Genomic DNA, 11,488 nt, shown 5'->3' on the forward strand with positions numbered 1-11,488 from the left:
CAATATCTCTGGAGCACCTCCTCCCCCTCTTCTTCATGGACATTGGTGTCTGCAAATATTCTTACCTCTTCTCCCTCCCTCCTCTGGAGGCAAAAAGCCACCACTTGTGTTTGATTGGGGTTTTCTCCTTGTTAAGTGTCACAGAGGTGCTACCACCATCACTGATTGGCTCATCCTTGGTCAGAGGTGGGTCCATCCCTGAGCCCAGATGGTATTTGCTCTGTCAGACCAAGGGGAAGCCTCTAGCAGCTTCCTGCAGAGCCCAACACTGCAGCATCCCGCTCCAGCAGAACCTCGCCACACAAAACCACACCACGAGTTAAAGGCAGTTTAATAGGGAAAGCAAAAGCCATGGTCACAAGAAAAGCAAACCAGGAACTCAGTGACCACGTCCCATGGGCAGGAATGGGACCTGGAAAGCAGGGCTCAGTCATGTGCAACGATTCCTGAGCAGACCAATGGCATCATCCAAACATCACCTTCCAGGGCTGGAACTGGCAATGGAGACTCTGAACTCTGTGAGCAGGAGGGGCATCTGTGGAGGTGAAATGCACCCTGAAGGGTGGGAGATTCACTTGCCCTTCATCTGTGGGGACAACAGAGGCCACATGAAAGAGAGCAGAGCAATGGTAGCATGTCCCTTGGGCAGCTACACTAAGTGGTCAGACCGCAGCTGGGAGCCTGGGGGTGGCATGGCTCTTGCTCCTCTCATGGCAAAGAGACATGGGGACATCAGGGAGCCCATTACCATAAGGCCATCAGTGGGCAATGGGGTAGGGAATGTCTGTAGGCTGGCTGGTCTTGCTGGCACAGTGGCTCCATGTCTTCAGGATGAGGGTGATGATGAGGACAGAGGCCAGGAGGAACAAAGTAAGGGTAGAGAGCAGGATGGAGACCCAGAGGGGCATGGATGGCCCTGCAAGAGAGAAAGGTCACAACATGGAACATATATGTGTCAGAAGAAGGAGATGGTGGGAAGAGCTCATCAGCAGCCACGCCTCCTCTAGGTTGGGACACTGCCTTGACAAAACCCCAACCCCCTTTTGAGGGACTCAGGCAAATTCGGATCCTTTCTGCTTGTGCCCAGAGGACTATGTTCAAATGTCAGCATGGGGCAGGGATGCATTTGGTCTCTCCCCTCCCTTCATTGACATCCCAATGCAATCACCCTGCAGGAAAAATTCTCCCCATGTCAACATCTTTTCTCCCTCCAGCTTATAAAAGGAAAGGCCTGGGAAGCAGGGATAAGGAGCAGAGAATGCCTGAAAACAACTACTCTGACCCTGCCCTGGCTCAGCTTTGTGCCATTTCCCCTTGTCCCATCTCCTGTCACCTGACTGAAGAGACCAATGCCCATGTCTCCACAACCCCCTTTCAGGTAGCTGTAGGCAGTGATATCATCTCCCCTCAGCCATCTCTTCTCCAGACTAAACATCCCCAGCTCCCTCAGCTGCTCCTCAAAGGATTTGCCCTCCAGCCCCTTCACCATCTTGGTTGCTTTTCTCTGGACTCACTCAAGGACCTCACTGTCCTTCTTATGCTGTGGAGCCCAGAACTGGACACAGTACTTGAGGTGTGGCCTCACCAATGCCCACTACAGGAGCACAATCACCTCCCCAGACCTCCTGGCCACATTATTCTTGATACCAGTAGGGATACCATTGGCTTTCCTGCCCACTTGGGAACATTGCTGGCTCATATTCCGCCTGCAGTCAACCAAAACTCCCAAGTCCTTCTGTGCCTGACATCGCTCCAGCCTGTAGCGTTGCATGGGGTTGTTCTGTCCCATGTGCAGCACTCTGCACTTGGCCATGTTAAACCTCATCCCGTTGGTCTCAGCCCATCGGTCCAGCCTGTCCAGATCCCTCTGAAGAGCCTCCCTCCCCTCAGGCAGATCAACACTTCCTCCCAGCTCAGTGTCATCTGCAAACTCACTGAGGGAGCATTCAATCCCTTCATCCAGGTCATGGATAAAGATGTTGAACAAGACTGGACCCAGGACTGAGCCCTGGGGGTGCCACTCATGACCGGCCTCAGCTGGATTTGGTTCCATTCACCACCACCCTTTGGGCCCGGCCATCCAGCCAGTTTTGAACCCAGCTGAGGGTCCCCCTGTCCAGGCCAGTGGCAGCCAGTTTCTCAGTCAGAATGATTTCTCAATCCTCACTCAGCAGCAGATGTACAGCACTGAGTGATCTTGGTCCTACACTTTGCCCTCAGTTTCCCCAAACAACACACCTTTCATCAGTGCACAGTAGCTGGCTGCAGCAGCAAGGAGAATGTAGATGGATGCCAATCCCAGCTCCAGACCTGAAGGGGAGTTGTTGTGGGACTGAATCTTGGGAGCTGTGGGAAGAGGAATTTATTGACTGTTCTGTTAGGCAGTGCAAGTGTGGATTAGCTGTGTTTGCTATGCTCAGGCCAACTCACAGACTCCATTCTTGTTCCCAGAGCACTGGGAGCAAAGCTCTGCTGTGCCTGGGGCAGGGATGCATTTGGGTTCCCCCTCCTTGCACTGGAATCCCAGTGCAATCACCCTGGAGGAAGAACCTTCCCCCTGTCAGCACCCTGGCTCCTCTCTGGTGAGAAAGGGCTGAGAGGTTCAGCTTTCCCTGACACAGGGAGAAGGAGCTGGCAACACGAGTCCATCCAGGGTCACACAGCAGCAGCCCCACAGCAGAGTGCACTTTACCCTCCACTGCCCCAAACCACTCACCTCTCTTCACAGCACAGTAGCTGGCTGCAGTGAGCAGGAGGAGGGAGGCAGCTGACACTCCCACCACGATGCCTGTGGTGAGGGTGTCGAGGAGCTGGTGCCCAGGAGTTGGTGAGACAGAAGATGGTGCTGTGATGGAGACAAGGAGAGAGCAGGAGAGGCCCTTAGAGGCAACCTGGATTCCAGTTAATTAACCTCACCCACTGCAGTGCTGGGGGACACTGGGGGTACAGGGAGGGAGTCACTCACTGATGGTTGATGGCCCTTCCTGGGAGCTGGACTCTGTGCCTGGGAGGAGAAAGGGACAGGGTGAGAGTGACCAGCTCTGGCCTGTACTGCACAGGCTGAGCAGCTGAGGGGCCCCTGATCCACCTTGTACCAAGTGTCATGATGAATAAATCACTGAACTGCACAGCGGGGGCTCTGGGTTACACCTGGCACCATCATTGTCATTCTCTGTGCTGCTGGGGCAGGAGATGGGATGGGCTGTAGGTACACAGAATCATAGCACGTATTGGGTTGGAAGAGACCTTTAAAGGCCATCTAGTCCAACCCCCTGCAGTAAGCAGGGACATCTTTACTAGATCAGGTTGCTCAGAGCCCCGTGACGCCTGACCTGGAACATCTCCAGGGATGGGGCCTCCACTACGTCTCAGAAACCTGTTCCAGTGATCTACCAGGCTCACATTGAAGAAGTTTTTTCCAGCTATTCCACCTAAATCTCCCCTTGTCTCGTGGAAAACAATCACCCCTTGGCCTATTGCTACATGCCCTTGGACATACACTTGGCCTTCTGGGTTGCAGATGAGCATTGCTTGCTCATGTTCAGCTTTTCACCCATGAGTACCCCTGGTCCTTTTCCTCAGGGCTGCTTTCCAGCACATCATCTCCTCACATATATAGACAAAGATGCCTTTCCGAGTCCAGGTCAGGAGTCTGCATTTGGCTTTTTTGAACCTCATGAGGTTCAACACCCAGGAGTATGTCGTGAGTGAAATGCTAATCCCCACCCTCAGGTGGGGTCTGTATGACCCCAGATCAGTGCCTTCCCATGCCCCACTGTCATGCCTCACCTCTGACGGTCAGGTGCCGGGCTGCACTGAGGGCAGAGTTTTTCTTCCCTGGTGCTGGTACCCACAGGTGTAGTTCCCTGCACTCTCTGCAGTGACATTCAGCTGCATAACATAGCTTTGCTGCCCGTTCTTTGCTTTCAGTCTGTGCTTCTCCACCCCATCCTTGCACAAGATGATTTCAGTAGCAGGAGCCTGATGGTCAATGGAGCAGCGAAAATAAATCTGTTGTCTCTCCTGAGCACTGGAGGTGCTCATGATGAGTTCAGGAGCCAAAAGGTGACCTGGAGAGATGGCACAAGGATGGTACATGCCAGTGTCACCCTTTGAGGATCAAACTAGTCTTCCCACCCCATCTCCATGCCTGCACACACCTCCCTTGTCCAGCCCATCCTGTGCTCACCATTACCTGGGGACCTGCAGATGTCCTGGACTGTCACACCAGCACCTGCACCATGGGACAGAGAAGGTGCATGTTAGAGGGCAGAGAGCTGGCTCATCCAAGTGCCCCTGGCCAGGTCCTCACTGCTGAGTCCTTGGTGAGATGCATGTGTCTCCATCCCGCATCTCTTTGGTCTCTAAAAGTGACACAGAAGCTTGTTTCTGGTTCATTTATTTCTGCTGAGAGATTTCCCTTGTTCCCTAAAGCACTCGAGCAGCTGCCCAGTTTCATGCTGCTACATGAACGCTCTTAGAGGTGTTGGGAAAAAACACCTTTGGCTCAGAGATTCATTGTACCTGGAGGGAGCAATCATCTCCCTCCCCTCATCAAAGCAGATCTGCCCATTATTGCTGCTAGGCTGCACTATACACTTTTCCCCATCCTCCCCTGTGCCCAGGAACTGCCCTGTCCTGTCCCGCTCGCAGCCCTCCAGGCCTGAGCCCCAAGGTAAAGAAACCCCCCAACTCACCGACCAGCAGAAGAAGGAGGAAGGCAGGGTGAGGAGGAGACCACCAGGCACATCCTATGTGCTTCAGCATTTCTGGGGGCTCTGCAGGAACAACCTCTGTCTTGAAGTGTCTGTTCTCCTCTGAGCTGGGGACAGCAGATCAAGAGCTCCCTGGCGCGTGGCTTTCAGCACACATGGGGCTGGTCCTGTTGCCTTGCTGTGGCTGGCAGTGCCTGTCCCACAGCCAGAGGCTGTGATGAGCGGGTGCAGTTCTTCAGCCCCCACTGCGGATGCTGCCCCTGCAGAGCCCCCGCTTGCATTTCCGGACACTCAGACACCGCAGCACAAAGAGTGTTTTCATCTCCCTCTGTCAGAATTGACCATAATAGGTAAGGAATGTCGGTGTCCATGTTCCTCATGTCAAATATGTGGATGCAGATCTTCAAGGTCAGTACAAGAAGCACAGGAATTAAGTAGTCTGACAGCGAGACGTCAGGCCTGTTTTGACGAAAGAATTCCCAGTAAGCAGACAAATGCTATCAACGTCGAATCTTGGAGGCCGTGGCTCCATCACAGTGCTCAGTGATGCTGGCAGTCCTATAGACTCTTCTGTGGACAAATGGAGACACTGTAAGTTCAAAGTCCTCTGCACCTTCAACTCTTTACTTGTATGTTGAGCTGGTCCTATTGTCAGTGTTCTTAATAAATACCCTTTTTATTCCCAATCAATTAAATCTCAAGGAATTATCTTCTAATGAATTTGTCCCAGTCCCATCCTGACATCTCCTCTTCAAAGCTGGCAATCCTCCCTTCCAAATCTGATTTTGGATGTCACCCTGCTGATGGTTAGACAGGTTCTCCCCACAGAATTCCACCCTGACCCACTGGGAATACTTGAGGTGAGGTCAGCTCTTACAGAGGCTTTCTGGTTGTGCAAGGTCTTCTTTGGTCCAAGACATCTTATTTTCAGGGTAGTAAAAGCTGTTGTTTTCCCCATGAAGCTGTTGTTTTCTCATAGTTCTTCTTGGGCTGTCATAGTCCTCCAGTTGCCAGACCAGCATAAAGGTTCTGTGGCTGTGATGGGCACCTGGAAGATGAGCATGCTGTCCTTTTTCTTTTGAAGGTCTCCAGAATAGAAGACTCAGTGTACGTTAACATAGGAGAACACGAGTGGTGATGCAGGTAGCATCAGAGTTATCGTCCTGGTTCCAGTGGGGACAGAGTGAACTTCTCCAAGGAGCCACACAGGTGAGCCAAGTTGGCCCAGGCTTTTTTCCACACCATGTGACATCTCAGCCCCCCATAAAATAGGCTGGTTGGGGAGAGGCAGGTCTGCAGACTCTGGGACTATCCAAGTGCAGTCAGGCATTGAGTCAGTTGTCCTGTCAGTGAAGCGCTCTGCATTACCACCTCGTGGGGTCCATAAAGTGCTCTGTGTTATCACCGTGTGTGTCTGTGTGTGTGTTTGTGTATGTGTGTGTATTCTGCCTTAGGCTCTGCTGTTGGTCCCCTTTGGCAGTGCTCTGTCAGTACAATCTGTCCTTACCCCAACCTGCAGGTCTTTGTCTGTTTCTCCTCCCTTGGGAGGGGTGAACGAGTTCAGTCACTGCCTGGGGCTGAACCACGACAGTTGTCCCACTCAAGACAGGGTAGTCATGTAAATCCTTGCTGGTTGTCCTCTAGTCTGTGTTTTGGGGTTGGAACCCCAAACCAGGTTTGGAACCCCAAACCAAGTTACGAACCCTGGGTTCCAAAGCTGTATGAAGTGATGATTTTCCAATGTCAGTGATATGGCTGTCCAGCGACTGCAAAAGACCCCAAGATTCATCTCCACTAGAAAAAAACATGCCCCGTTTTTGTGAAGATCATGGTGTGTTGGCATGGGCAGCATCCAACACAAGATCTCTGAGAAAGGCAGACAACAATCTAGAGAGCGTGAAAGATGTGTGAGCTATAAAGAAAAGCATGAAGTGACATTGGAAGGAGAAAGGAGTTGCTTTTGCCTTTTCTCCTCAGAACATTTGCCTGTCTATGGGGATTGTGCACAAGGCTGACATGGGGAAATCAAATGCCAGGTGGCTTGGAAAGCTGAAAAGCCCTTTCAGAAGTAATGCAAACCCACAACCAGCAACTGATGGTAATTGAGATGTAAGACCTGCAAGAACACTGAGATGTTCTGGTATTTTAAGACTCAGATGGCTTGGGTCATTTTTGGTATTATGAGAGCAACAAATGTCTTTTTCGTGGGATTTTGGCAATGGAGGGAAAAAAGAGCCAAGACAAGAAGGGAGAGGCAGTAGTAGAGTGTGAACATGTATCTTTAAGGGTCTGGTACACATCTCACCTGGGCTCAGGCAAGAGACAGCTCCCCTTTCTATCCCTGTGTATCACTATTCTCTCTTTATGTCTTTACAGCCATTTCATTTTATTTCTGTTGCTAAATCCCATTCTTAAGTGACAGAATAAGAGAGAGGTGCACGGGGGGATACAAATTCACACGTGTTTATTTCTTGTGCTTTTGAGGAAAAGCACATAATCATTGCAGAAAATATTTAACAGAGAGACGTGAGCACATCAGTGCATATGTATCTATATACCTGTGTCTAGAAATCATGCACTGGTGTGTGTCGATAGAAGAGCACTCCCAGAGCTGTATGATGCAGTTGATGTGTACATGTTAGATTATACATAGTGGGATAGAGATGTGTTCACACCAGATACTCACTAATAGATTTACAATATAGACTAATATATTTTTACACCTTACATCATAACCACATGTGCCAGTCATACATAGACTTCTGTTGAAAGTCATCCAGAATATATTTATGATGTGTGTGGAAAGATCTGGGAACGGTGGGTGGGCTGGGTGTGGACATGCTGTCATGGTCAAGGGTGGTGGGTGGGTGTTGCCTTCCCAGGCTGACTGCTGACATCTTCCCAGAAAGAAGTGGGGGGATGGGGTTGACACATGGCAGATTTGTGGGGATGGGGAGAAACAGGCTGGCAGTCTGCAAGGGGTCCTGTAAAACTTCATCTGCCTTGTGAGTGAAAATGGGACTGGGAACAGAAAGGTGGAGAATGTGGTTGAGTGAGGACCTGGGTGAGCATCCCCAAGGCTCCCCACACACTACCCTTGCCCATGACAGCTAATCCCAAATAAGTCCAAGCTGGAGACACCAGCCCCATTTGATCAGCGCAGGAGCTGTCTGCCTGAGACAAAAGGCCAAGGCAGACAAGCATTCCTGTGCAATTGCCATGCTGGAATATTATCTGGGCTGGCTGCGAGAGTGGCTCAGCGTTGCATATATTGTGGTGTTCATCTCTGGCACGTGAGGCTACAGAAGAAAAATTAAACCATGTTATTTTATCTGTGGTCACTGACCCCCTTATTTCTTCTTTGCTGATTTTTTCTTTTTTTTTCCCAAGGCTTTATCTTTCTCCTTTTGAAAAGACCTAAAATGCTACAGGAGGCATTGAAGCATTAACCATTTTACCAGCTTGTGAGAATAAACCTTACACTGCTGAAAGCATAGGTAAAATGGCCAAAATTCTTTATGAGAAAGAAGAAAAAAATTTGGAAAAGATAAAAAAAAAAAAACCAAAAGAAGGGGTTTAATAATTATCTTGTTGCTGTAGTGTCATCCTTTTCAATGAGAAATGGGGACCAGGTGATAGGAGACTAAGACAGATGGATACAGAAATAAATGTCCCTGGCAGCATCTGTCGGGGTAGTGGTGGAACCAGTGCCATGGAACCCCCCAGCCCAAGACACTGTTGCACACCAAATCAAACACATCCCATTCCCGCTGGCCCTGCTCCCTTCTTTGGCACCAAAGCTGATCCCAAACTCACCCTGTTACGTCCACTGTGCACAACGGTGGTATCTGTTTGGGGGCAAAAAACTGTTATTACTTTCTTCCTTCTGTGGTAAGGAATGAGAGCCAGGCTGCCTTTGGAGAGTAGATCCTCTGGGGTTGGGACTGACTGCTCTACTCCAGTTGCTTCTCATTTCACCCTACTCTTGGCAGCAGACTGGGATTCCATGCTATCTGTGCATGCAGGTCAGGAACGCTGGGGTTTGGCTGAATTCCTCCCCCTCCTGCCCTTGCAGCATCATTGTCTCTCTTTGCCCAACCAGCAGACATTCACAGGCTTCTCCCTGCCATAAATGAAGCTGGTGCTGGACTTGGCTTTGAAGCAGAAATCATAGTGAAGGGGAAAGGTACAGGTGGAACCATGCCAATCCCAGTGGGGCTGGAATGCAGCTGGGGGCCAGAGTGTGTACACCCTCCAAGAAAGTGGGGTAGGACACTGTGAGCATTTGGATGCTGTCAGGTTTCTTCTGTAGGCAGAAGCTGGGCTGTGCATGCCAGGAAAAAGTGGGCTGTAGCAGGGTTGGGAGAAATCTGTCCTTGTTCAATAGGAATATCTCAATATGAAATTAAATTTGGGACTTCATGTGGAATTGGGAAAGGTCCTGTATGTCTGTACAGTGATGGGAGGAGTCAGCAAGGGTAGAAAGTGGGTTTGGTTCATGGTCATGTAAGTCTTCAGTTACTGTCACTGCATCATGGCCACTAGTTGCTGTTTGTGCTGGAGGTCAGGCAGCCCACACCAAGGGTGTGTCAAGAGACAGGATCACATGGCTGTCATTAAGGTATAAGGTCATACTCACACTGTATTTCATCATGTTCCTCGTTCTTGTGGCTGGAAATGTGCTGCTGCCTGGAGACAAGGGGGGGGAGAGATTTGGACCTGTGTTGTGGTGTGATGGACATGGGAGAAGCCCTGATGATTCTGGCCTTCATGTCACAGAATAGCCACCCATGGACAATGACTGTGCTGTCACAGACCATGAACCACTGCAGGACCTCTGCCAGACCAGCAGTCAGGAGGGGTTGCTGCTCACCTTTGGCATCTCTCTCTGCAGATACCTGCAAGGGAAGGAAAGAGAGAGGTGGGGAGGCAGAGTTACTGCACAGCCCTGGCTTTCTATGCTGTGGGCTGCAGCTTGAAGATGATGGGCTAAGCCTTCACAATTTCCACGGGGGAGCTCAGCCTATCCAAGTGTGAGTCCTGATTCCCAGAATGTCTTCTCCCCAGCTCTCAGCAGCTGTGGATAGGTTAAGTGTGGAGGAGCCCTACTTGCAACACTCCAGCTAACTATGAGACTCCCTTCTTGTGTCCAGAGGGCTGAGAGCAAAAGTCTACCTATGGCAAGGATGCAGATGGTCTCTCCCTCCCTTCATTGGCATCCCCATGCAATAACCCTGGAGGAAAAAATGACCCCACATCTTAGCACCTTTGCTTCTCTCCACTAGTAAAGAAAAAGCCTGAGAGCTTCAGCTTCCTGGGTAAGAGGGGAAAGCAGACGGCAGCTCTGAATGAGCCTGGCTTACACTGCAGGAGCCTGCACCAGTAAGCAGTCTTGGCCTTGTGATTCACACACAACATCCTCAAAACACTCACCTTTCTTCAAAGCACAGTAGCTTGTTGCAGCAAGGAGGAGGATGGAGGCAGTTGACACTCCCAGCACGATGCCTATTTGGAAGGTGTTGTGGAGCTGCAGATTGGGATGTGTGTGGACAGAAGCTGTGGGGAAAGAGTACATGTCAAGGGGAGATACCCTTGGAGCCAAGCTGGGTCCCAGTTAATTTGCAATGCTGGGGTGAAATAGGTTGTAGGGAGAGAATCACTCACCAGTGGTCAGTGGCCCTGCCTGGGATGTGGACTCTGTGCCTGGGACAACAAAGGGACAGGGTGAATGTTCTCAGCTGTCGTAGGAGCTGCACGGACTCAGCAGGTGCAGGGGACCCATTACACCATGTGCCAAGCATTGTGATAAATACATCAATGCACTGTATAGCTGTGGCTCTGGGTGAGATCTGGCATCACCACTCTCATTCTCAGTGCTGCTGGAGCAGAGGAGAAGCCTTACACTCTCCTGTGACTGAGAAAGGCTGGTCTGAGCCTCTGAAACACCGAGGAATACAGCAAAGAGGAAATCACAGAATCACAGAATCGCAGAATCTTAGGGGTTGGAAGGGACCTTGAGAGATCATTGTGTCCAACCCCCTGCCAAAGCAGCTCCCCAGCTCATATTGCACGGAGCGGCATCCAGATGGGTCTTGAATATCTCCAGAGATGGAGACTCCACACCCCCTGGGCAGTCTGTCCCAGGGCTCTGGCACTCTCACTGTGAAAAAGTTCTTCCCCATGTTGGTGTGGAACTCCCTGTGCTCCAACTTGCAGCCATTGCCCTTTGTCCTGTCCCCACAGACACTGAAAAGGGGCTGCCCATTTCCCCCTGCATCCCCTGCTTAAGATATTTATAAACATTGATTAGATCCCCCCTTAGTCTTCTTTTCCCAAGGCTGAACAGTCCCAGCTCACTCAGCCTTTCCTCACAGGGGAGATGTTCCAGGCCCTTAATCATCTTTGTAGCCCTTCTCTGGACTCTCTCCAGGAGATCCCTGTTTTTTTATACCAGGGATCCATGAACTGGACACAAAAATGGCATCCTAACCCTCAGTTGGGGTCTGCGTGACCCCAGAGCAGTGCCTTCCCATGCCCCAGTGTCATGCCTCACCTCTGACAGCCAGGTGCTGGGGAGCACTGAGGGCTGAACTCCTCCTCAAGTGAGGATCATTTATTTGCTGGTACCCACATGTGTAGTTCCCTGCACTCTCTCGAGTGACATACAGTTGCATAACGTAGGTTTCCTGCCCCTTTTCAGCTTTCAGTCTTTGCTTCACCTCCCCATCCTTGCAGAAGATGATTTGTGTAGCAGGAGCCTGACGGTCAAAGGA

The sequence above is a fragment of the Gallinula chloropus genome (genome assembly GCF_964237585.1).
Source record: "Gallinula chloropus genome assembly, chromosome: 25".
In the NCBI taxonomy this organism is placed as follows: domain Eukaryota; kingdom Metazoa; phylum Chordata; class Aves; order Gruiformes; family Rallidae; genus Gallinula; species Gallinula chloropus.